We start from the raw sequence: 27,235 nt of genomic DNA, 5'->3' as shown, positions 1-27,235 counted from the left end.
GGGAATTTATTTCTAGTGAGCAAATAGTCTAATGTGTCCCATGCCCTAGGTTAGCATCCCTTGGGTGCCATACAGGACAAGCCAACACATGTCTGTTTAGTCCTGGAAGCTCTGTATCTTCCACACTGTGACTGGAAATGGAGGCAAGTGGGTTGTATTGCCTTAATTCTGCTAAAATCCCTCCCTTGCCATCTATAGGCCCATATGAAGTGCTATATGCAAGGAAGGAAAGAAGATAAATGATGTTCCAGAGAAGGTGAAAGGAATTCTGCATGGCCTCATTAAAAATGTATATCCCTGGGAAATGGATTTCTAAAAATTAAATTTTCTACTGATTTCATTCCAGTTGAGTGAAGAAGGAAATGGTGGGACTACGGCATTTGCTCAAAAAGAGGTTTCACCCCTTTCATATTATTGGTGACATTCTTTTAGAAACCTGCGTCACCAAGGTCTTTTCTGCCTTGTGACTAAGATGTAGAAGCAATATCCAAGTTAAATGCCCGCATTTCTGACCTAAAGAAAAAAGATACAGTGCTCAGTCATGCAAACTAATGTATCAGTCAGAATCCACCGAGTTGTCTGGGATATCAGATCATGATTTGAGACAACTTCTTTTAACCTAATGAGTCTGCATTCTTCGTTAAAGCAAATTAGCATAATTCCACTGCAGTCAATGTAGCTGTACTATTTCAGATACTTTCTTACACCGTGCTTATCATCTGAGGGCTTTACAGCAGAGCTTTAAGCAATGTGACTAATACCAGGAATAGGTTGCTTTATCCCCTCTGAGACAAAAACCTAAAAATGCTATAGTAGTTAATACAACTTAAAAAATGCAGATACCATTTATAAAATTTTTATAAAAGCCTGTATCCCAGGCAGTACAGATATGCACAGATCTCAAAAAAGTCCATATGAAAACATGTCCTAACTCCCTGCAGCCACAGAAAGGAAGCTCACAGCTTACAACGACATGCATTTGTGCACACATTTGACACAATTCTCATGCTTTTGTGCATATCTGTGTGCACGAAATCTGCAGTATCACTTTAGTTGCTTTTTAAAAATTATTATTAAATTAAATTATTATTTTAAAAAATAAAAATGTTTATTTAAATAAAAAAAATCCTAAGCAATAGGAATATCAGACTGATTTTTTTCTGATTTCATAACATACATTGCTTGTACTGTGGCATGTCGGCACTCAGATTATAAACCTACAAAAGACAGTGGGCCAGAATTAGCTGGTCAGGGTCTCCCCTCCTCACAGCTTCAGGGTTTAAGGCAATGGAATTGCACTGATGTAACATGCTTTAACAAAGCGTTCATCATTGCTGCAGTATAAAAGAGGGGGAAAAATAATGCTTTCTTTTCTGGTGGTCTGAAGATAAGCAAGTTAATTTAAACTACTGAGTATAATGTTTCCTGCTGTATGTTCTCAAGCACAAGGGCAATACAAGTTTCGCTGTATTGCTGTGAAGGGTGTTTTACTTATTTAGAGGATAAAGGAAGAACTTGGGGTCATTTAATACAGAAACTTTGCAAAAATTATTTTAGTTTCATAAAAGAAAGCACAGAGTTCAATTCTGAGTCTTCCTGTGTGCAGAAAGAGGGACAAAATGGGGTAGGGGACACAGAGAAGAAGGCGCTCTCGGCTAAGTCAATCTTGTCGGGCTAGTTTAACGGGGTTAAAAAAACCTTCCTAGCGTAAATAACTGGGAACAGCAGAGCACATGGGGGTAGCATGGCTTTAAAGAGCTTAGCCTGCATCTTACCCTTAGCCAACATATACCATCATGCAATGCTCCTGCCACCGCGCCCGACTGTCTTCCTCTGCATCTGGTACCTATAGCCATGGCGTAGTGGAGGGAGCAACCTACTTCCCCAAGGGTACTGTGGTACCACCGCTCCCTGCAGTGCTCTCCCCTCCAGCTCAGGCACAGATGGCAACACAGAACACCTTGAACTCATCTACACATCAGAAAATCAGCACAAAATTTGTTCACGATCCAAATAAAAACATTAAGAACAGTGTTATTATTTCAGATTTTTGGGGCCCATGTAGCACTGTAATCTGTCTGCAGCAGTGACCACAAACTGAGCCCTACAGAAGAGCAAGAGCAGGACAAGCATACGGGATCTTTCCTGCAAGTCCTCTTCCAGCCTCCAACCACTCTCAGCTCAGGGGACTCCTTGAGTCTGATGTAGTTTGCCCAGTGGTGGGCCTCTGTTCCAAGTACTTGCCCAGTCTTCCCTTGAATGCCTGCAAAAACTTCTGCAACAATCACACCCTTTGGCAAAGAGTTTCACAGATCTAGTATTTGCTGCAGGAAGAAATATCTCCTTTTGTTCTGAAAATGAACATCTTTGTTTAACAGTTGCTACCTCTTGCATTGGAAGAGACAGTGAGCAGCCCACCCCCACGCACCCTCGCCACACCACCCAGGATTTCATAGACCAGAATCAGAGACCCCCACAGTGGTCTTTTTGCCTGAGCCTAAGCCTACTCAGATAGAAGCTGAGTATTACACATATGTTTTGGCTGCTTGTTTCCAAGGGATTAGGGAATTTACTAAAACGTTCTTGTTGCCCAGGCTCCCTGCACATCCTCACAGCAAAACTTCACCCCACACTCACTGGTTGGACATTGAATGTGCCGAATGGAACATTCACGCAAAGCTTGGTGGGGGCCAATGGTCCCGAATAAATTGCCAATGTGTCCATGCTCTAGCAAGACACGTAGAAACCCACCCTCCTGCTTTGGTACTCAGTGTCCCAGCCACCTACAACACAGCATGCCCAACACAGTTGCCTGACCATGAGGTCCAACACCTGCTCTCCACAGGCACATCTGCAGGCAGACCTACCCTGCTCATTCAGGGAACTCAGATTGCTAAAATAAAGCATGTATGTTCCTAAAATTGAATGGACATTTGGAAAAAATAGGGTTCTGTCTTGATCCAGTCTCCACTTTAGCCTACTTATCATGAATATTGTGCATTATTTTCTCCCTGGATACTGGTTTTATGGAGCCTCTGCAGCTTGGTTGCACAGCTTTCAGGTACCCCATCTACTTGATAATTTTTTCCAAAGATACCAGTTTCACTGGCTTTTGGCTCTTGGTACTCCTTGAAATAGAAGATTTTGCTTTATTTGGTGTACTACACTTGGGCTATTAAAACTAAGATCCCCTCATTATTTAGATGCACTTGCTAGCTTTTAGTTATACTACCTGACGTCATGTCTCCCCTCCGTCACACCATTCTGCCAGATTTTCATTTGGCTCATGTCTTAATTTCAGTTAGCTGTAAGAGTCAGGCAGAAAGTGCATTTTTTAATGATACAAATGTCACCAACACTCATATACTTATTGTTATCCATAAATGTCTGCATATGATGCTACTGAGCTAAATAACCCAACTGACTGGACTCTGAGCTTTTCAGTTGCCCTCTGAAAGTCGGAAGTTCAGGACAAGATCAGACAGCAGATTTTTTTTAAAAGCTGGCTTCCTAAGGAACAACTTCTAATACTTCATGTTTTTGCTATTTTAACCTCTTTCAGTAAGTGGTCTGTAATGGAAATTCTGCCTGATCATGCAGGTCTTGTTCAGGCAATATACTTTCAATTGATTTTACGTCCATTCATCACAATGACTGGCTTTAACACTGATTTTGCATCTAGCTAGAACATGACCAAATAGGTTTAAACGAGGTACCCAGCATTTGCATGTGCACCATATGGCTACCTGGTTTTCCTCCTGTACTGGGACAGGAGAGCATTTTTTTACCATTTACAGCAGGGGCAGCTCATCATAATCACATCTGTAAAAAACAGCTTGGCCAGATGTATTCCTCACAGGTCTGTGTGTGTTGAGGCATCCCAAGAGCGCCTTGTGCCCTGCTAACTAGGCAGACCTTCCAGGCATCTGCTCCCCTGCTGAGGCAGGGCCACCCAGCTCTGAGAGTTAGCACTGGCATCCTAAGGAGGAGCAGCTGGAGCCAGGAACCAATACCTGGAGAATGTGGGGACAAATGTATCAAATACCTCAGGTTAATTGGCAATCAGTTAAAGCTGATGTCTAGGCAAGCTCTGAGTATGTTGCAAAGTCAGGGCTGAAAGTGGTAGATGCTGAGGGCTCAACTCTCTGCAACTTCAAAGTTAAAGAGAAGATGCTGATTTCTCAGTTATTTACTGATTTATTTCTACTACGTTTTGAGATGTTCCAAGGCAAGTTTAAGATGAGAACAGAGACCAAAAATAACTCCACAGCAGCACCTTTGATGGGGGTGACTTGGTCAGCGTCACTCCTTACTGGCATGGCTGTTTTGAAAACCCTATGGTGACAGACACAGCAGAGGAAGATTTTACAGCTAGAAGAGCACAAGGAAGCGATACCCCTCCTAGCCACCACTCATAGTCTTCCCCTGCAGTCTCAGCAGATCACAATACTGCTCTTGTTCCCCCAGAGACCTGCCTGCGGGGCAGTGCTAAATGCTCCACGTAGCCCCACAGGATCCCTGCCGAGAGAGAGAGGCGAAACAGCCTGGTCCGGAGAATCACTGATGTACACTCACAGGTGGGCTTTGCACGGCCGTGGCCCTGGTCCTGCAGCAGAGCTAGTCTCAAGTTAATAATTACATGTTTACTATATTACACAAGAATTCACTCCTGCGTTTTCACTGGTGTCCATTCTTCCGCTTTGTGATAGCCGCTCCTTTTCTCATTCGATTTCACGCGCCGCAGGAGCACGGCTCCCATGGGCACCAGCGTTCCCTCCCCAGCCTCGCCTGCCCCACAGCAGTGACCCCGTGCTTCCTGCGTTAGGATCCGTATGCTGCTCGAGCAGCCTTTCTTCTGGATTCAAATTACTAAGATCAAAAGTTCAGCAGGTTCAATCCACACTCGGTCTGCTAATGTATTTATCTGTTCCAGTGACCTGCCAGGTCTTCAGCAGTCCTACAAAACCACAAGATCCTCAGCTCTCTTCAGAGCTGAACTGACCTGTGCAAGCACAAACCCAGGGGCTGCTTTGGAGGGAGAGCAGAGACTGGGGGCTAGTGAAGGATCACAAAACAACACTTGCAGCTGGCAAGTTACCATTAAAGAATGCTGCCCACTTATGCAGAAAAACTGGGTGCCAGCCACTCACCAACCCTGTTATTCAAGTTCTGCAGCCTGCAGGAAAGGGCTCCTAGAATTAGCTCTCCCAATCTGGTGGTGAGACACCTCTGATGTCTGAAACGGGTTTGCCTTGGGGTTGTTAAATACCTGCTCCATGTGATTGGGCTAATTAAAAGTTTTTAGCCAAACAAATCCCTGTTTGTGAAGGTATAAAAGCTAAGAGGATTAGATGTTAGTTAAACTAGACATAACTGAGAAACAAAGTTGTTGCTGTTAATTCTTAAAAATGCTACCCTAGCGTGCGCGGTTGAAAGGACTGGATAGCAAAATCAATCTATGAAACAAAAGTCTCAGATGACAGTTAAATCAGGTATATTCCGTAGAAAAAAGTGTCTCCCTTGAATTCAATATTGCCACATAACAGGAGAAGACTTTGTTCTGCATGCAGAAGGCAAAACCAGCTTTAATGAAAATTGTTTGATCTCCAGTATTCTTCTTGTAAAAGAAATGTAGGTATTTTATTCTATAGGTTTACTACCTTAGCCCATTGGGTATACAGGTATATACAAATAGTGCCAAACCTGGTTACGGACAATGTAATTCCAAACTTTCATCAGAAAGATTGTCTGCTACTAAACTGAGAAAGCATCCAAGTCCCATTCCTGTTGTACTGACCAGCTGGGAAGTGAGTGGCTCTCAATGACTTTCCACCCTGTCTTTCCAGGGGGGTTTCAGTTATAAAGAATCGGCTTCTTTTGTGTTTCTACAGGAATCAGAAGTCAACTGTTTTCTTCCACCAATAAGGAACTGCTTGCAATAGCATTCCCAGTAGGGATAGATTAGGGAAAATGGAATTTAGATCCACAGCATATTTGTGCTGAACAAACGTTCCCTCCCTACCAAAAATCCCCAACAAAAGTAGGCCATCAGAGCCTCCAGACTCCTCCTTCCCCTCTGAAAACACACTTGTATGCCTGCTCGGAAATTCTTGACTTTATTCCCAGTGAGACTGTTCGGTTAGGCAGCAGCCAGCAGCCCTCACCATCAGCATCTGCTGCTACCTGTCATTTTGCCTTGTTTCCCTGCTTCTTCCTGGGCAGATATCCCACGGATTGCAGGGTTTTATCTTGATGGCTCCATTCTCCCCTACCAGCCTCATTCTATAACACTTGCTAATGCTGGTAGCACTAATTACACTTTTATTTGAATGTAAATACTTTGCTTGGGGACATAATAAGTATACCTGATCTTGGAGCCTCTGAAAGAAGGCTGTTGTGCTGATGAGTGCCAGTAAGGAAGGGGGAGATGTAAGAACTACCTCTACAGAAGTAAATTAAGTTAAATCACGTCAGCCAGCGTTCCTGGGCGCTGGAAACTGATTGCACTCTGTAAGGGTCAGAACAGCCCCTGACACGCTTTGGACCCATGTCATTTAAATACCACTTGCCCAAACCAGAGGGCAAATACCGCTCTCCCGGGCACAGGCTGGGGGTTAGGATGAGCTCTGGATTGTTCCTAACGCACACTTTGGGTGCAGCCACTTGGTTTTGGCGGGCAAGACAGCATCCTCCTCTGGAGGCAATCAGCCTCTGTGCCAGGGAGCGATTCTGGGCATGTTTAATTTACTAGCATGTAAGCTAATGGGGAAGACAGAGAGAGACTACCAAACTCCTTCTTTAACAACCAAAATAAAGAAATCTTTTACATCTGGAAATATTGAGGCAGATGATCAAATAATTAGCACTGCAACAAGTTTGTACTGCCTGGAGCTAGAAGAACTGCTCTCTATGGAAGCAGGAACGTGGTCAAGCCTGCAAAAACATGATAAGGGATCTATACCTAATATTTTTGGATGGTCTGCGTATGTCAATGGTACGTTCCCACAGAGCTGAAAGAGCATTCAGGATTAAAAAAAACTCCCTAGTCAAACCAGCTGAGGATGGCTTGGCCATCAAGTGCCAGTGCCACATCTTTACTCCTTCTGGGAAGGTGAAAGTATCAGAAGTTGAAGTTCGTAAACAACCCTTTTTCTTTCTATCACTAATTGACCCTGGAAACAACAATAACAAAGATTATTTTTTTCTTGCCTTTCTCAATGAAATAAATAAATAAATAAAATCAGTTTAATTTTTTTTTTCTGTAGTGCTTCTTTACAATTCCCACATAAGGTGCTCCAAATCAAAAAGCGGAAATATTCTTGCTGAAATTTTTATTTTTACATGGATCAGATCATTTTGCAAACTTGACCCAAACTTACAAGTAGTTTTATTTTTACAAGTTCTTCACTTTTTGGTAACTGTGCTGTTTACACTTTCCCCCCCCCCCCAGCTGGAATCCTGATGAGCTTGCATATTGTAAGGAAAAGAAGTACAGGTATGGATTTCTATGCTGATGTTTCATTACATGTGTGGGCTGCTGCTGGCTGTAGGTATGAAATACAAATTTAGTATGTACAGATCTTGCACACTACAGATCTAGTAGAAGGATTAAATAACACATCTCCTGGCCCTTTTACAGAAGGATGATTCAAGCAATCTGTAGGTTCCTAGGCTGCTGCACAAGATCACAGCCCGATCACACGTGTATTATGGCATAAATAGATGAATAATAGCAACTGCATTTTCAGTCCCACCCACATTTCATCTTATTTTTTTAAATCACATAACACCTACACAGAATGCTTGGCTAAGACTGACAAACACAGAGTAGAAGAAAATCAAGATATTGTTTTCTGTGTTTGTGTATCTCAGGAGGAAATAATAGCTAGGTTTCTTGTTCTTTTTTTTTTGCTGTTCTTTTTTTCTTTTAAGGAAATAAATCTGAGAAAACAGCAGGCAAGTGGTGAAAGCCATTAGTTGCCATGTGATTTCAAAAGGTAAGCCCTTGCACAAGTGTATGTGGGATTGGACTGGAGTGGGACACAGCTGACCTACTCTAAAATACTGCTGCCTGCCTTCCCAACTGGGCTGCGGTCAGCTCCAGCACATGCCATGACCTTGCCTCTTTTGAGAACTGGAAGAGTATTGCCCTTGACCTGAATGAAGGCAGGATCAAGCCCTACCCAGAAAGTTTCATACGCTACGTGTCGCATGTGCATGCCAGCATTACGCAACGGCGTGAAAAATGAAAACCTGTCAAGCACAGAACTGGTGCACTCAAGGACATACTGTTATTTGTTTTGCAGCTTTGCCACTTTAACAAGAATTAACAATGTGCCATTGATAGCTGCCATGATAAAGTCAACCAAAATGCCTCTTTTTTTAACTTTCAGAACTTTCTGATCTAAACTTTTGAGGGAAATGTCTTGCTTGGCCTCCAGGTTTTATTTTTTAAAAAAATTTAAACTGAGAAAGCATTCACTTTTTCCAGCCTTCTCTCTCCACTTTTCCCCTCCTTTGTCCCCCAGCTAACACAGCAGCAGATTGAATTCACCTCCCAATTCCTTTATTTTTTCAACCAAGTCGGTAGGTATTGTAAATCGCCAATCTTTGCTTTCTGGAAATTCTTTGGTGTATTACTGCATAGCAGAGTGGTGTGACAAGGATAAAGAGATTAGAAGTAATTTCATATAACTCCTTCTGTCAAAATCTGCAGAGGGCTTTCACTGGTAACTCCAAGTGTTGCTGAAATTCTTCATTAAAGACTTTCAATATACAGGCAGGAAATCTCTAAGCACTAAGACACAGAGTAACCAAAACAGAGGGAGAGAAGGAATATTAAATCAAAGTCCGAAGAGAGAGAGAACACAAAGGAAAAAAACCTGCTCAAGTACAGCAACAATAATGCGTGCTATCTCCAAGGGGGTTGACACCAATTTAGCTTTGAAAGCTGGAAAACCACGTGCTGATTTTCACCAGTTTCAAGTAATGAGGCATAACCAGTGCAGACACAGGCTGTCCTTGCCACCATTAGACAGCCGAGGTGGCTGTGAGCTGCTGCTGGCTGGTCACTACTGCAGGCTGCAGCGGCTCACATAAAATGCAGGCTGTGTTTCCCTGTACGTTGTACCATAGTCCAACCAATACAGGCACAATCTGGCCAGCAGAGCTTGTTCAGGACCTCCACCCCCGAGTGAAATAAATTCTCTCCTTGGCAGGGCATTTGCCAGTCCAACTGTGGATTCATGAGGAGGTTTTCCTGGTAAGGTGGTCGGGTGTGACCACTAGCTCTGTTTGTTTGGGGGGCAGAACAGGGAGAAGGAGTAAATACGATCCGGCTGACACAGCTGGGCCAGCCGACGCTTGCACTGTAGACCTGACCAAAGCTTTGAAGATGAAAAGAAGACGGCTTGCATTCTCTATGATCGTCCCATTAAATGAACAGAAGAATGGGTAGACATGAAATGATAACATCAGTCCTGCCCTTTTTGAAAAGTTTCTATCGTGTTATAAAGCTATCGTCATGCATTGCAGGTCCTCCTCAAAGCTGGCGACCTTGCACAAGAACCGAGAAAGAACCAATGAGCATGGGCACAGGTGTGTGAAAGGGAACGTACCGCTACCACACCGGGTTAGGAGAAGAGTTTAAATGCTGTGTTCCCTATTAGAGGGGTGCAAACCCTTCTTCTGCTTTTTATTTTTGGTCCTTTTCTCAGTTTGTGAATCATCCACCTGCTACTTTTCATAAACATGTTCACAATGTGGGCTTGCTCAATGAAGGCTGCAGCGTGATCCACTGCGTTTCAGCCTGCTTGGGACAGTAGCTTTCATCCTTATCTTCAGCCATTTGCTATGCGTAAGGAAGGCTGCTCTGCGTGCTTTGTTTCTGACTCTGGATTTCAAGCTGGTCGACCAGGAACTGCCTTTCCCTCCAGTGTTTGTGGTACCCAGTGTAACGGGCATCTTTCATTCATCTGCTTCTGCTTCAGAACAAAGCATTAAAAGAACCCAGTCTTTGCCAGTTCATGCTGGCTGGGGCGTTTAATGCATTCAGGCTCTGATCCTGCACCTTTCACACCACTGAGGCTTTTGGGATGGCTCTAGGGAGGGGAAGCAGCCCCCTTGCATTGCTGTGCCTCAGCCCTAGCCTGTCTGAAGGCAAAATGCAAAGCAGAGAGACAGCACTGTGCGGTGGGCTCTTCCGATTCCACAGTCCCATCATCTCAGTCTCCTACCAATGTCCTGTTCCTCACCTGAAAACAGCTTAACTTCAGGTAACTATCACTTGCAATTATCGTCCACTGGGAAAAGGAAAGCCAAACGTCCTAGCGATACAGGGTGGATTGCTACATCGGACTCCTGCTTTTACAAACCACTTTTATTAAACAGATCTCTAGAAGAGGTGTAATGTGGTGGTCAGAGCCGTGCTGGACGTATTCCCTAAGCAAGGAAATGTCTAATGCTAGGAGACATAGCAAGGACAATATCCTAGTCATCAGCATTCTCCTCACTATTTGTCTTCCATAATCTCTTCCTTCTTTATCCTTCTATCTTTTCTAACCATGCTAAGGACACCAGCCTCATTTATCTTTTCCACACACTGATTTTCCTGCTGTACCAATGTCAGTCAAAAAGGATAGCCCTGCAAGATGCTGCTCACCTGCCCTGCTGGCCCCAGGCTCACCAGCTCTCCAGCCTGCCAGTGGGGATGCATGTGGGACCATTGCATCCAGAACAAACGTGAAACCAGCCCCTAAAACAGTACAATTCAGAGCATGGTTGACTCCCTCCCATGAGAAGCTGGTATTCCCTCCTACCTCTTTTACCCAATGGAGGTGCAGGGGTGTGGATAAAACACAGAAACGGGCCATGGCACAGACACGACATCCTGGGATTCCCCCTTCACAGCCTGAAACTTAATCAGCCACTGGTGGTGAGGATGTCTCTTCTTGTGGTTTCTTCTCCCAGCCCCTCAGCTCCCCAGCCATGCAGCAGCAGGGGGCTGGTGCCACCCCACCGCAGCCCCTTGCCCTGAGGCACACACCCCAACACAGGCTCTCCAGTGCAGAAGGGACTGAAGCATTGTGGTGCTTTCCCTGGACACCCTCCATCCTGACAAGAAATACCACTGCCCTCAACCCTGTGTTCCACTAGGTGAAGGTGTCAGCCTGGGTCTGGAAGAACGCTGCAGACCCGTGCATGGGACAGCGAGCGCTGCAATGTGCTACTCCCCCCTGAGAAGGGTGAGAGGTCCCCTGGAGCATCCAATCTTTGGAAGCTGGGTGCTGCAAATTGGATCCTGCGCTGCCCCAGACCCTCACTGGAGATGGTGGCCTCCTTTGCTCACTGTGCGGTGCAGAGGGTGGCCCTGCTCCAGCGGAGAAGCTGGGTTTGGGCAGCGACAGTGGCTGCTGTCCCCACCACTCTCCCAGAGACGCTGGAGAGGACGTGGTGCCTGAAAGAGGAACTCGTAGCTAAGGCAGATAAACAGGCTCTTGATTACTGCTTTCTGTCCTCGCTCTGCACATGGATCCTGTGTATCACTGGCCAAGTCATTTAAACCAGGCTTCGTACAGATGGTCACCAACTGCATGTTCCTTATTTTGGGGTGGCAACATTTTCTGATCTGCAATTTGCTTGCAGGAGCAAAGAGCGCTTAGAGCTGAAATTGATCTTGCTGGGAAACGCACTTTGAAAATGTGGATCTTAAGCAAAACTAAGTTTTCTGGAAAATAGTCATAAGGCAAGCAGTGCGACTGACTCATACTGCTAGCTGAAGTGAAAAAAGAAAAAAGGAGCCAGTTTATTTTACCCCAAAGCAAACATTTCATTTCTGGATTCTCTACCCCATTTTATTCTTAAATTTGGTCAATTTTTTAAATGAAATGTCTTTCTAAAGAAAAAAAAAAGGTGGTTGCATTATTTGGAAAATGTGGAAATAACACTTCAACTTACTTGAATATATTTACTTCTGTTCACCAAAAATAACCTGCTAAGCTTGACATAAATCTATAGCTAGAGCTCGTTAATCCTAAAGCACATTTTTCAGTGATGACGACCCAAACTAAAAAAGTTCACCTGTGCCTGGCCCTGACATCATAAATTGTGCACTCAAAACTATGGTAAACTTCTTAATTTACATTCTGCATCCCTATTTTTTTAGTAAATAAATATGAAATGCTTGTTGTGCAGATTATCTCATTACTGCTTGTGAAGTATTTAAATCCTATAGGTGAACACCATTAAAAAGCCAAAGATTAGTAAATCTCACTTCAGAGAAAAAAAATGCAAGAGTATGGACCATTTACATCCTGAACAGCAGGAGAAAAGAAATAAATACCTAAAGTAAATTACTCACTGACCACCCGCCTTTTCATACATGGCATAAGGGAAGGATCCTACAAAAAAATCAACAGTACTGTGTCAAAACCCCAGGATCATACTATAATAATATGTACCAGAAGGCAAATTAGGATTGTGCAGACTATAAATCTGGCACTATCTGAACTACACACTTCATATTTTTTCTGAGGTGGATATCTGAATTACATACTTCATATTTTCTCTGAGTCTGTGCACTGTTTCCTCAGCTTTTATGTATTTTTTTTGATGCAAACTGAAACCCAACCCCAAATTCCATCATGTGGCATCCTACTGATGCATGTGTCACCCGGGGGGGTAGCACATGAGATTTACTGCACAGGCTTCTGCTCCACGAAGTAACTGAGTAAATCACAGAGGCAGGGCAGCAGCCCAGCCCGGCCTTTGCTGGCAGCAGCAGCAGGAGAGGGAAGAGGCAGGAGTGGGGGGCTCCTTCCAGCCTCCCAAGGGAAAGGTGGTGTCGGGAGAAGTCCCGGATTCACAACCCCAAATACTGCTGCTCGGCTCTGTCCAGGCTCCTTGGATGAGGTGCCCCAGCTCCCTCCCCACCCTTGTTGGATACCAGTGCCTGTTTCTTTGCTCCCTTTACCTTCAGGTGCCCCAAACCCTGCTCTCCAGCTCAGGCACAGAGGGTCTAGCAGACTCCTATCACACCTGCAACTAAAGTCTTGCTCAGACTGGAGCATACGCAGTGTGAACAGGGTTTTCTGGGACTTGGATGTTAAAAGCTGAAGTCTCCACTAAGCACATGGAAACTGTGATTTTTCAAAAGTTTATATCCTGCTTCAGTCTGGGTACCTCTGCACATGACTGACTTCCCTGCTAGAGGTCAAGTCATTGCCCTAGGAAGAGGTTGCAAAAATTTGAAGAGAGCAAACTCTCAAACTTTGATTTTCAGAAACAGTCGGATCATTTCAGGTTAAGTGACTCTCAGGTCTCTATCCAGGCAAATGCAGAACAATTCACATGCCTCAGGCAGACATTTTGCCATGAAATGTTTCAATCCAGGGACTTAAAGCTTTGCAACATTAGGAGCAAATGAAAATAGTCTCCCACCAGAAAACGCAGGGCATCCTTATTAACCAGATCTGCTGTCTTCCTTTTACATCTACTCATATAATGGGAACTTTGAGATGCAAAGTCTGATGCACTCAGAGTTGTTACAGTCCCAGATTTCTGTAGGTTACATTGCATGCACAGTTTTTTCCAGAGTGAGCTGCAATAGTTATATCTATTTATTAATACTAAAGCTACAGGCCCTTTAGCAGTGCATTTCAAACTGCTTTTCCAAAAGCTGTGCTCTGAAGCAGAAACCTGGGACTTGTCACAACCAGCACCCTGATGAGTCCTGGGATCTCCCCTGGCCCTGGGGTTTCACGGCAAGTGCCTCCCACCTGCTCCGGCAGCGGGACTTGGCTCTTGCTGCACGGGGCACAGCTGGAGCACGAAATGCAGCCTGCTGGGCAGCTCCCCACCCTCCCTCGATGGCTTGCGCCATTGGTGATTACAAAGACCTATGTAGCACCAGCAGCACTTCTCAAAGGCCCCCTTGCTCTAGGGGGGGCTGCTGAGGACAGTGTAGGAAGGGGAGCTGAGGCAGGGAGCCCAGGGGGTGCTGGAGGTTTGGGTTAGGTGTCCAGCTGATCGGCACCTTCCCTCATCCCTCCTTGGGGGCTCTCCCAGCACAACTGCCCATGCACAACTGCCCAACCCTATCAAAATGGAGGCGTAAACTGAACATACAGAAAAAAACCCAGAGATTTGCCACAGCTCCCCAAAGATCGGCCATAGCAGATCCTGCTGCAAGACCTCACAACCCAATGGGATGTTCAGCTATACCAGTAGGGACCAGTAACCACAGAACAGATATCCACGGCAACCAGAAACAACCCACTTAACCGTCATTAACTCGTCCATGCCATTTTCTGTGGCAAGGCAGGGACATGAACCCAGGTTTCCTAAGATTTATACTGGTGTCTTTCCTGCAAAACCAGTCATTCGTATACTTTCTGCTTCTTGCCTGGCTTGTTCTACACCCTATTGCACATATACATACAATAGTCTGTGCGAACTCAGAAGAAACCTTTTTAATAGTGATTGACATTTGCAAGAGCTTTGAGAATGCAATGATCTTGGCATCGGTTACTTTCCAGGTAAGGATTAACAAACCGATGAGCTAACAACCAACGCATGTTCTTTGGTTAAAACAGGCCACGTTTCAAAATGGAGGCAGCTTTCAGATTTTTTGCAGAAAGACTGTGCTTTGATTTGGAAATAGGGAAGCACAGCAATGATTGCAACATGGAACAGATAAGATTAGACGAAGAGGAAATGTGACAGAAATGGTTTGGATCTACAGAAGGAGCAATAAAATGCTGTTCATCTCACATTGTTCATGTTACAGTGCTTGTTTTAGGAGACACAGAGGCAGTGCCCCCTTGTCAGAGGTAAGATAGAAGCTCAGCCCTTCCTGCATTTTGGCATCGTGGCTGTAACCCAGATTTGAACAACGTAGAAACGCAATGAAAATGAAAGCCTGGTTCCTTCACCTTACATGTTATTCAGAGCTCCCAGCGTTGGTGGAGAGGGGGTTCATCCCTTCTGCTTTTCCATAGTACCAGCATCTCTGCATCCAGCTATATAGCGCTCTGAACTGGCTTGCATATGCCCTGGTGCTCCACAGACCCCTTGCTTAGCAACCCCTCACTTTGCATCCTTGCAAACATGCATCCTGCTCCAGGATCCCTGGCCATGGACCCAAACTCACTGATGGACACAGGCAGAGCAAGTGGAGAGCGCAAAGGCCCCAGAAACAGGCACCCGTGATGGAATGCAAAGGTGGACATCATAGGATGGGGAAGCAGTGAGCCAGCGGTAGGCACCACATGCTGACTGCTGTATTGCACCGTATGGAAGGAGTCCGGCCACTGAGGAGTTTTGATCCTGTGGTTTTAGCTGAGTTTTGCTTTGAACCCAGAACTCAGAAAGAAACTTGCACAACAATGACTAGCAAGCTTATCTAATCCTCTTTGCACCGGCCTTAGCTCTGGAAAGGGTTTGTCCAACCCATTTGGGGGTATTCCTGGGGCACCACTACACACATGGGGACAGATAGCCTCGTATCTGCCCTGTGGTAGCACGATTACAGCTCCCAAACTACAGCAGGATCCTTTCTGTTTACTTTGGAGTACAAGAAAAAAAGAACGTACAGTTGCCTATGTATTAAAAACACGAAGGTGTGTCCAAAGATACTATAAACTTACACCCCAACTTACAACTCCCCTGTGCAGTCTGTGCCTTGGGTACCTGCAGCATTCACAGTGAGCCGTGGTCTTTAACCGATTTTCACTATTACCAACAAGTTTTATTGCAAATATGACCTTCTAGGCTTATGGATACATGGCATTTTTCATAAACTAAGTTTATTACACTGCCTGTAGGCAAGTAGATTGCACCATCAGCAGTTTTGCTTTCATTTTCTTTGGAGACCCTGGGGTTTTTTTACACAACTTATTTATCTAGAAAAAACTGTTGTGCCTATTGGAAAATATAAAGAGGGAGAGATGCTTCATGCTATAAGCAGGTGCATCCCTATCACCTCTTACAGATACGCAGCATGTTCTTTAACAGCCTGTCTCCTATGGCACTCCTCAAGAGTGCATTTCTAGTGTTCCACAAGAGGAGAGGAAAAAAATATGTATTTCCTATCTATTGGTGGGGAAACTGTGGCACAGTGAGGGAAAATGATCCAATCAAGATCATCCCCCTAAACCAGAGACAAAGATGGTAACTAAACACTGACAGTGCTTTGGAAATTAAAAATCCAGCACTGAGAGTGATTTGTGTTGATACTTGCTGTGCATATACAGAGAAGCCTACATCTGTTTAGAAGCAGCAAGGTATTCCCCAAACAGCTGCAAAATTAAACTTACCAAAACCTTGTTCTCTGCACCTATAGAGGTACAGAGCATTTTTACTGACTTCACTGAAGTCAGTGATCACTGATACCAGTGTAGAAGAAAGGCTACTATTTGCACAAAAAGTGCAATAACATAAAAATATATAAAATAAAAATTATAAATGTTTATATATTTATATAAATATACAAATATAAATAACATACTTATCTTTTCCTTTCTCTTTTCTGTTTTTTTTAAAGCTCAGCAATCTACAGATGGAAATGCCAGGATCTGGCTCAGATTTCAGCTTCCTCAGTAAAGCCACAAGCTGAGGCTGGTCAAACAGGCTCAGCCCTCCGCTGTGTTGCTTTACCAATGGAATGGACACCACAAGAGTGCCAACAGCCTGCTCCCAGCAACCCCACAGCCCCGGGGCTAGCAGGATGGTGGGTAACACACCTCTCTCAAATCCCTGCCGTGTTTTAATGGTGCCTCTCTTCCCACTAGCACACCACCACATACCCGTCTTTGGGAGATGACAAGAATCAAAAAGCCACAGTTAAAACTCCAGATAATGCTGTAGCTAGAGGGGGAAAAAGCCCTGGAACTGCTCTGTGAGCAAAACAGCCGCTTGCCCTGGGCTTTTCTCATTCTCATGAGAAAGCCAACAGCCAAGGCCACCAGTCCCTCCAGTCTAGCAATACTTTACACTTACTCAGGGCTTCTGGCAGTTCATTCCACATCCCCCAGAGCTGTAGGTTTTATACAGTGCCCCATATATCAACCAGACAGTGAGCTGATAAACTTTCCTGAGGCAGGTGGCCATGGGAATGGCCAGGAATTTGCACAGGAATTCAAGTGGAATTTTGTTACTTAGACTCATAAGGTCAGCAGACAGTAAAAACTAAAATTGTTTGTCAGTCTGTCTTGCTGCTTACCAGGAATGTAAGCTTGCAGGAGAATACCTGCAGAAACCCAGGACCTTCAAGAGAAATAAAAATTGAACGTGGGAAGACATGGTCTCTGATCTTCTCAGCAGCTCAAATAAGGACCTGCAAATACCCATGGTAAAACATGGGGCAGAGAAAAGACCTTCCAATACCAGGAAGGGCTCCAGGGGCTGCAGGCTGGCACGTTACAAGGCAGTGAAGGGCAGAGTGTGTTCAGGAGTTGCTACTTGTTTTGGACTGTGTTCCCACTGATCACCCACAGCAGGAGGCAAGAGCACCCTCCCAGCATACCAGACACCCCTCGCCACCCCTGTGGCATGTGGGAAGATTTGTTCTGCACACGTACAGTCTGACTGGTGTGACTCACACAGCTAAGATGAAACTTGGGACTTCAGTATGTGGAAGAAGCACGCAGAAGCCTTTCTGTTTATTATTGCTCAATACAATTAGCTTCTATGAAAAATCACTTTTTTTTTTTCCCCTCTTTGCAGGACAGTCATGGCCTGTTTGGACTGTGCCCAGGCCAAAGCTTGCTCCTAGGCCCTGGAGTTGTGCAGCACCGCCAGGTACATCTGCAGCCACCCCGGGCCTGGGTGCTCGGAGTGAGCAGACAACCTTGTCAGCAGCATCTCCTCACCCTGTTTACTTCATAAACACTAAGTAAGACACCACAGATGGCAGCAACAATAGGCACATTCAGATGACCTTGATCCAACCTGAGGCACCTCCAGCTTCCCATCCATCCAACGAGCATTCAGCAAATCAGATAAGGTGGGTCTTTTCCTGCCCACTTCATGAGGCCAAGTAGCAAAGGACAAAGTCAATCTTCAAGATCCACAAACTGCACTGCAATCCCAAAAGTTTGAATACACCCACCCAGGAAATCTATCTCTGCTTGCAGCTTTACCTGCAGCTATGCTCCTGTGAGCTTCGGGCACCTTATTAGTGCTATCTTTAATGGCAATACTAATGACAGTGAGCACTAGCACTCACATTAGGATGTGGGTACCAGTGCATGAACTCTGGTGAAATTGCAGCATCCACAGCCAACAGAAATTTTACTGCCAAAACCAGGCACATGACGGGGACATGGCCTAAAGTCATGTTAATAATGTGAGCATTTTATTAAGGTGAGCTGAACGTGCTCTTTTGTTGTAAAAACATATTGAGGACATGTCCCTGCGTGCATGTTCGTGTTTGACTCTATCTTCTCTCCTTGCCTTCGGTGCCTTTTTTCCCAGCTCTGGCTCTTCCTCCCTCCCCAGCCATGAAAGCTCCCGCAGTCACACCCTGCGTGCTGCCTGCCCAGTCCTCACGCCCTCTATTTCTCACTCCAGCACACACTCCAGCTTTAAAGACCTCACTTAGCCACAGTCTCTTCATACTTCCCTCCCTCCAGGTCCTGAAACCTCCTCGTTGCTTCCGCAGCAAGGCTTTCAAGCCCCAATGAAGCATCTCTGCCTCAGATTTTCCCTAACTGGGATCAGTCTATGCTCAGTGGGTTGGTCGTCTCCCCCTTCCTCCCTCCTTCTCCTCTTTACAAGGATCCCTTACTTCTCATTTCTCATTCACTCCCTTCCCTTCCCAGCCCTGCAGACACCTCCCCTTCACCCAAGTCCTCCACCTTCCTCTTCCTGTTTTGATTCTCTATTTTCCTCTTCTCACTGTTGCTGATTTATGCTGGTGACCCATATCACGCCCTCATTGTGCTGTGTCCATCTCACCTATTCTCTTCCTCTGCTGCCCTGGTCTTTTTCTTTTACTCATAAAAAAGGCCATTTATTCAGCATGAACTGCTCAGACTCCAGGCTCTCTACTGCTGAATTTCCCCTGCACTAACCTTCAAGTGGTCCCATTCAGCACCATCCATTAGCCTCCCCCATTATGTCTCACCATTCAGTCTTTCTGTGATTTCCACTCCATCAACCCTGATGACTTCTCTTTTGCTTTTAACCTTCATCTTTCTACCAAGTTCAATTGCAAATTCTCCCTATACTTCAGTTTCCTTCCATTTGCTTTCCCATCAATATCCTGCCCTCATCCACTTTTTCTGCTATCTTCTGAATGACTGTCTGCCTAAAGCCTAGCCATCCCTTCCAGCTCAGCATGGATAAAACAGAGTCCCTAATACCCCCACTCTCAAGGGATATCCGAAATCTCCTTCCTCTCCTTTCCTCAGTGACAATTACTGCTCTGTTTGCAGACAGGGCACAGTTTTTATTTGGGCAGCCTTGCTTTCAAGGTACAGCTAAGATCTGTTGATGCCCTCCACTTACACGTCCCAGACATTGCCTATTCTATCCACCCTCATAGCTAAACCACTTCTCTGGTGTCTCACCCTCGCATTATCTCGGTAATGGCGACATCCTTTTCTCTGCTTTCACAATTGCAATCTTGATCTGCTGTTTCATCTTCCAAATGCTATTTCAAGGGTCATTTTCATAGCCTGATGCTTCGAGTGTGCGACTCATTTTTGTGCTTCTGTTGACCAGCTATCCATTCCCTAACAAATAAAATAAGGCATCCTTACACACAGCGCTTGTGCAGGCAGGCAGAGCTGAGTGACAAACAGGTGCCTTTTGCAGCTTTTGAACCCAATTTATATTCTCATCAAGTACTTTTCTGTTTTCCCTCGTAATTCCTCTCTGGGAGTACCTCCCTGGTCACAACTGCAGAGGAGCTTTGCTCATCTCTCCTAAATTCCTTCTAAAAACCTCTCCCTTGCTGCTGGAAGAGCGCAACAGCAGCCACGCTGCCCGAGTGCTGCAGCTGCTCTGTACCCAGCTGACCCCTCTCACCATTTCCTTGTGCTCCATCCCACATCTAACCCAGGTCTTGCCTCTCGCTGGGTATTTAATGCATAAACCCCGCACAGCAGTGACAGCCCTTCTGCTCTCCCTGTGGAGCAGGTACGCATGCAGCAGCAACACCCCGGTCAGGAATCCCAGGTCTATGACAGTGTAATAATGAACGACATCTTTAATGTCACTGAGAAGTCAACTTCTTGAGGCTGAACCTACATCCTGACTTGTGGTGGAGCATACTAAGTTTCTCTGATAAGAGACAGAAATGCAGAGGCAGTATTTCAGTTTATTTCAAAGGTAGAACTCAAGTACATCCACTGAGTACTCAAAAGGCCAAAACACAAATGCAAATCCTGAGCTACATCACTTGGGGTGGTGCTTCTCCAGAGTAAATCTCCCGACGGCCTCAACGTCAGTGAATAGGACAGAGAGCATTTCGGTTGTTAGTGGTTGGTTAAGCCATGCCCACTTTACAAATAGCTGAAAGTTGCTTTTGTATCATGATTCTTGGTAGAGGATACTTGTGCATTTGTAGTTTCTTCCCATCTCATGCCAAATAAGCCCATCTGTGCTGATTTAGTCTCAGCTTTCTGACCAAGATAGGTGAAAGATAACATCCAGACTTTACATGTATTTTGTAAAACATATGCTTAAAAAAATATAAATAACCCCCCTCCTTTTCAAATGAAAGCTTGCTTGTGATCATGACAAATGAAAGACTGGAAAGGACAAAAATGCCCTCAAATACCAGGTAGTCAGCTTTGCAGTTACTAAGAAGTTGCTTTGCTCTGTTGAGTTTACTGTGTCACCAAAACCCTAACAGCCATAGCTATACAAAGCCTGCATTGTCTCAGCAAGGCTACTGAGAAGATGTTCCTGATCTTGGCAAGAGCTAGGTGTACCCAGAAGCATTTTATTGAAAAAAAAAAATTACAACAGCAGAAAGAAATATTATTTTAGGCCTCTTACTGGAAAGATAAAGGTCAGAGTCCTTCCTCTGCTAAAGTAGCACACAAAAATACTCTGTTCACAGAAGCTATTTTACAACCTTGAAAACTGCACTTAAAAATCCCCATATGAAACAAATTTCAAAGGGTCTCAACCACTATATAAGGAAGGATTTGTCGGTTTAGGTCATTGGTAATTTGGAGATCTCAACTTCCTGACAAAGGAGGCAACTACATACACATTAATTTGGAGATCTCAACTTCCTGATGAAGGAGGGGCACTACATACACAGGCATGGAGGTAGTCCCTTCACAGTTAGTCCGTCAGATCTGCAAACCTGATCTTTACGTTCATGCAAGTCATTGATTTCTTATTTTCAACAGGAACAGGATCTGGCAACTTTCCTTCACAAAGAGCACATATTTTCCCCTATCAAAATTTCTCAATAAATCAGAGCACTGTTGATTTGGGAAACCATGCACAGATGATCAGGGCCAGCGGTCTGAATGAAAAAGTCAGGATTATGTTATTGCTTCACCTATCAGTGTAGTATAACATCTGCTGGAGTTTGTCACTCTAATAGTGCTGTGGCCTCCTATGGTAAACCAACAACGTGCTTGTATGCCCACTCCAGAGTAACCCCTGGATCTTCTTCTCTAGCTGCTCTTTAAAAAAAATAGGCTATTAATAAATTTTGAATATGTCATTGCCAACCCAATGAACACAACTTTAGGACTTAAAACCACAAAAATCAATTTCACTGGTTGTCAGAAGCAATAATAAGTCTATGATGGTAGAAGTATGAATCACCATCTATGTTGCTGGCATTAAATATTTTTATTCAGCTACCAAAAAAACATAATTTCCAGCTTTTTACCCAAGTGGTCTTAATTTTCACAGGGGGAAACAGCTAACAGAGGAAAAAAAAATATCCCCACAGGCAGAAGCAAACTCCTCTGCCTTCTGTCAGATGCTCTCACAGCTTTTGCAGAAGAGGGTGTAGCATTTGACAGAGCGGTAGCAAAGGAGTGAGGGGGCTCTGCCACGCAGAGGAAGCCAAGGCCCCGAAACGCGGGCAGCCCCAAAAGCAGACCCCGGTGCCAGAGAGAGCCCTGCTGAAGCCTTGCAGGGTCAAGGCTTCAGACCAAACTGCCATTGAAACAGTATTCCCTGAAGGCTCTGCCATCTCCGTGGCTTACATTAAATACTTTTATTCCAAGGTTTTCAACATTTTTTTAATCTGGTGTATTGAAGGCAGCACATTCCTTTACTTGCTAAAACTTCAAACAACGATTTTGCATCCTGGGCTACCTCAGGGACACATAGAAATGATTAGCAATCGTATTTACACGCCAGCCAACTCTGAATATTTCTCTAACAACACCTACAGCTCGGAACCTGTGTCTCAGATGTCTGGTACCCAAAAGCAGGGGAGGGAGCCGGGGTCTCCCTGGGCAGGGAGGCGAGGTGGGAGCACCTGCCCTCAGCTCCCGGTGGGATGCATGGCTTTAAAACAAGCCAGGAGAAAAACCGCTCCAGGGATGGGAATATGACGGGCAGTGGGGAGAGAGGGAACGAACGTGCAAGGAAAGCGTTTGTCTCTTCATTTATCTCCCAGGCAGCAGTCTGTCAGCCTTTAGCACTCGTGCTACGAGCCTGCCGGACACCAAACAGCGGCGTATTCCCAGCGTTACCTCCGTTTCCTCTCCGAGAGCGCGCGTTGCCTTCCAGTTTTCGAGCTGTTATACCAGGCTCTGCTTAACACTGTGGGCGACCTCTCACCCCCGTGGCCTGGCACCTGCGGCGCGCGGGGCTGGGTGCGCAGCCCGCCGGCAATCCCGCTGGCAGCCGGCCTGCGCCCAGCCGCTCGCTGCCTCCTCGCTTGCGAAAGACGCCCGGTTCCCCCTCTCGCATCATGTGAGCTCGGCTCAACTGGTAAAGAATAATTGCAGGCTTGTCCAAATTATCATTTGCGAACTCTAGAAGGCACGTAAAGGCACCAATATTCAATTTACGTTAGCCTCAGGCGGCTCATTTCAGCCCTGTCTTAAGCTCCTGCCATCTCCCAGGTCAGCCCAGTTGAGCTGATAAAAGTTAGGAGGGATTTTGTGATCTTTTAGGTCCCAGCCCATCTTTAACTATTATAATACTTTGGCTTGAGCTCAAAGTTTTATTTTAAGTTACTAAGAAGAAATGAGCTGTGTAGCTTTCCCTCTAAAAAAACCCCAAGAAAACCAGTTATTTCTTTTAACACAAATAAGGAGTCCCGGCTATTTCTCATCTAATCACACATACCTCAGAGTGCAGGAGATGCTTGACCTCCTGATCGATACGTGTGTTTTAAAGGGTCATCAGAAACTTTTCCCAGATAAGATCCCATTCTTATGCTAATGTCTATAACAGACCGGCAGACAGCAGCCTCCCTCAGACCCCACTTGTCACCTCCCTGTCACTTGTGCCACTGCTCCGCGCTCTGCGCAAACGACAGTATTTTAAATGTTGAAGAAGAAGAAACAGCCACACAAAGATAATACTCCTTCCAAAATTTCCTCCAGAGACCTGGACACATCATGGTGTAGCTTTTCTTTGACATGGAGAAACAGACATCTTTTAAATTAAAACTCGAATCTGCAGATCACTTCTCACTCTGTCCTTATTTAATACCTGCTCCAGCCTCTCATCTGTCATCTTTCCTCAGAATCACTAGGAATCTGCCACTTGGAAAGAGTCACTGAAACTTCACCAAGAAACTCCGCAGTCCCCTCCGTTTGCCTTTTCCCCCTGAAAATATTTTCAAATGTGTTTTCTGAGTGAACTTCTGTCCTCTCACGTTGTCAACCCAATCACAGAAGAGTAAACCCTCAGGTAAAGACAGAGGAAGAGCAGAGCAAACCGAAAAGCGATGGTACCTACCTGGAGCCCGCCTCAGCGCCCAGCACCATTCGCAGCAACAGCAATGTTTTGGGGCAGCAACCTAATGCATTTTCCTTTCCACCGCGCTGCTAAATAAGAGTTGAGCAACTCCTCACACTGCTGCTTGGAGCAACAGCTCTCCCAGCCTTAACCCCCTCTCTTGGCTCTTTGCTCTTTTTTTTTTTTTTTTTTTGTTGTTGTTGTTGCTGTTTTTACAGAGTTTTTGAGCACTAAAACTTGCAATTAGTACCAGCTAAGCTAAAGCCCCTGCTCGCCCCTGCCCTAAGCCGCACATTCCAGGGCGCTGAGCGGGACGCTGAGCTCCTCGCCAGCACCGCGCAGCTCTTCCACTCCCAGACCTGACTTTCTGCCTACAAACTCGATAAGGCTGCAGGAGCTCAGGAACACGCACTGAAACTCGGACGGGAAAAATTGGTCTCTCATCCCCAGCCTGGGTGGTTTTTTTTTTATCCTCCCCCCCCCCCCCCGCCTTCCTCCTCCCTTTCTCTCCACACTCACAGTAGCAAGGTTGTCTCTTGACTACTCCCTGTCTTAAACTCACCAAACCAGATTTTTACTCCCAACACCTTCCCGTAAATCTGAACTGAAATTTTACCCTGCTCGCTGAGCCTTGCCTGGCTGAAGGCCAGTGCAGCATTCCTGTTGTTTTAAGAGGGCAGATAAAAAAAAAAAAAAAAAAAAGAAGAAAGAGAAAGGAAGAAAAGAGAGAGGGAAACCTGGAGAGATGCAAAAGCTCGAAGGAAGCAAACTTTTAGAGCAGCTTTACTAAAAAGGTTGTGGGAGGGAGCAATTCCGTTTTTATCTTTAATGGGCTAAACCAGTGACTGTCTTTTGGCAGTGTCAGTCATGAGAAAATACCCTCCTCAGCCATCTGCATCCTTCAGGTGGATGGAGATTTGGAAAGAAAATAACCGGCTGGTACTCACCTGAAGGATAGCATCGCCGGCGTCAGCATAGCAGGAGGAGAAGCCTACACCTTTGCCTGATCTGGTTATCCCGAGGCAGCGGTAACGCTGGTTATAGAAGCGCCACATTCTACCCTTTTCTGACCTAAAGTTACATGTGGTTTCTAGAAAAGGAACAAAAAAGAAACCAGTTTATTAAAAAAAAAAAAAAAAACCCAACACACAACAGCCAAGCCTTCTTTTAACCTCCGGGTGATCCCTCTGACTGTTGTCTCGAAGGCTTAAAGAAACAATGAAGCAAGACTGTAAACTTTCTCACCCCCTTTTACATTACCTGTCTCTGCCTGGCTATGGGCTTTGATGTATTGAAACAAAGCACAAGACCTGTTTATAGCAAATGAAACCAACCAACAGAGAGATCTAATTCAGACTTGTGACTAAACAAACTGGAACAGGAAGCACACACCAGCAGATTTTTTTTTTTTTTTTAAGTAGTAATTCCTGCTTGCATTGTCATGCAACAGAAAAAAAAAAAAAAAAAAGGTTTTCAGCTTCTCCCTTTAGTCACTTTTGTTCGAATGCAGGGGGTTTTTTTTGTTGGAAAACTTAATGCAGGCAATGTTTCATCACGTATATGCAAATACTTAACAGAACAACATTTACCACCAGTAGTGATCTAAATATCTTATTCATCTGTTTGTTTCCCTGTGCAGGACGTTTCTGCGACTGCTTAGTTCCTCCCCGCCCTCCCCATTAACATCTGTAATTGATGGCTAGATGGAGGATCTTCATCTAGGACAGCTGGACAAAGCAAGGCCCCAACAAACAGTAGATTAGCAGTCCTGTAAATTAAATCTTTAAAGAATAAACAAACTTGGAGGTTAAAGCTAGTGACAGAAATTAGTTCTTCATAAATCTTCAGAATTTTTAAAATAATTCTTTTTATTCTTAATTAATTCTTAGGAATTCTTAACTAAGAATTCTTAATTTTAAAAAGAAATATTCAGAGTTGAGTACACACTATGCTGCTTTGTTACTGTTACATTATCTATGCTTTTTGAAAGTAGTTTGTCCTTCTAAACATGTATTTCTCTAATTGTATTCATTTTCCAGTAGAGAAAAATCCCACAGCTTTTGCCTAAGCAAATCCACCTTGACTCCCTAAGACAGTTTTGCTTCAGGCAGAAACCAATGAATCAAACTACTATTGGGATAACAGGTAAAGCCACGCAGCCAAATATTGCAAAGTTCAAGTTAGCGGTGTGCTCTCTCCAAACTATCATAATTCAAAAGTCGATAAAGGGATGTGATTCCAGTTTTAGCAAATGCATCAAGTATGAAAAAATCTTTCAGAACTTACCAGTGTTAATGAGCAAATAATTGTGGGGAAAATTGTCATCAAATACTTGAATTAAAATGAGAATTCAGCATTAGCTGCAAACATTTTATGCAGTTAAATTCATTAAGGAAAAATAGTCCAGAAAAGCAAATAATGAGGGTCTTAGGGGTACAAAAATCTTGTAAGTATTCTAGCATCATCTTCCTTAAAACCGTGGCCCTTTTGTCCTAAAGCAAGGCTTTTCCATAGTGTCTTCATCCAATAAGTTTGCCAATAAAGTCCCCAGGAAATCCATCTCATGTAGAGAGAGCTTATGCTCCATTTGCTCCGTTTAGAGGGGCAAAATAGGCATTACTGGCAGAAGTACTTCTTTGCCAACATGTACAGATTACTTCTTCTAAATGAGAGTCTCTGTAATACAATGAATAGTATAGAAAATGGAAAGACATATGAATATACTGTCCTGCATATCCAGCACACAGCTATACTACCAAGAGCTGTGGTTGCACCAGTGCAGTAAAGCCAACTTTTGTAAGGTATGCTGCTCAAAGCATAGCTCTGCCTCTTTTACTGACTCTTCACATGCGCTTGTAGGTCTCACCTCTGACTGACATTATCTCTGAAAAACAAGAAATTTCTCTTATTGTAACAGCTGTACCAGTTATCCTACCACGAGACATCCTTGTCAGTGCTGGTCAGACTGGATTCAACATCCTCTCTGAAAGCCAGTTCATGCCTTCTTTTCTGGTGGAGGATTCAAATAGGTTCGCTTTGAAGATACCAAAGATAGGAAAGATTTTGACATTCTTCTTAGGGTAGTACAGCTGCAGGTGAAGAGTGTTACAGCAAGTGGGGATTTTAGTTAGAGCTAACTCCAGGCCACAGCTTATCTGACAATTAAAATATCTGTTACTTCTCGCTTTGTCTCTGTGTGACAGACACTTGCCATGGGCCCAGGTGAGACTGCAAGGTACCACATCTGTTTGCAATTTACGATCAGTCGTAGGGATTGTTGCCATTGGGGGATTCAGGTCATCTAAAATTAAACATTAGATCTAATTGATCTAATGGCAGT

This window comes from Pelecanus crispus, chromosome 4 (assembly GCF_030463565.1).
Source record: "Pelecanus crispus isolate bPelCri1 chromosome 4, bPelCri1.pri, whole genome shotgun sequence".
Classification (NCBI taxonomy): Eukaryota; Metazoa; Chordata; class Aves; order Pelecaniformes; family Pelecanidae; genus Pelecanus; species Pelecanus crispus.
The sequence above is the reverse complement of the archived record's forward strand: the minus strand, read 5'-3'. Positions refer to the sequence as shown.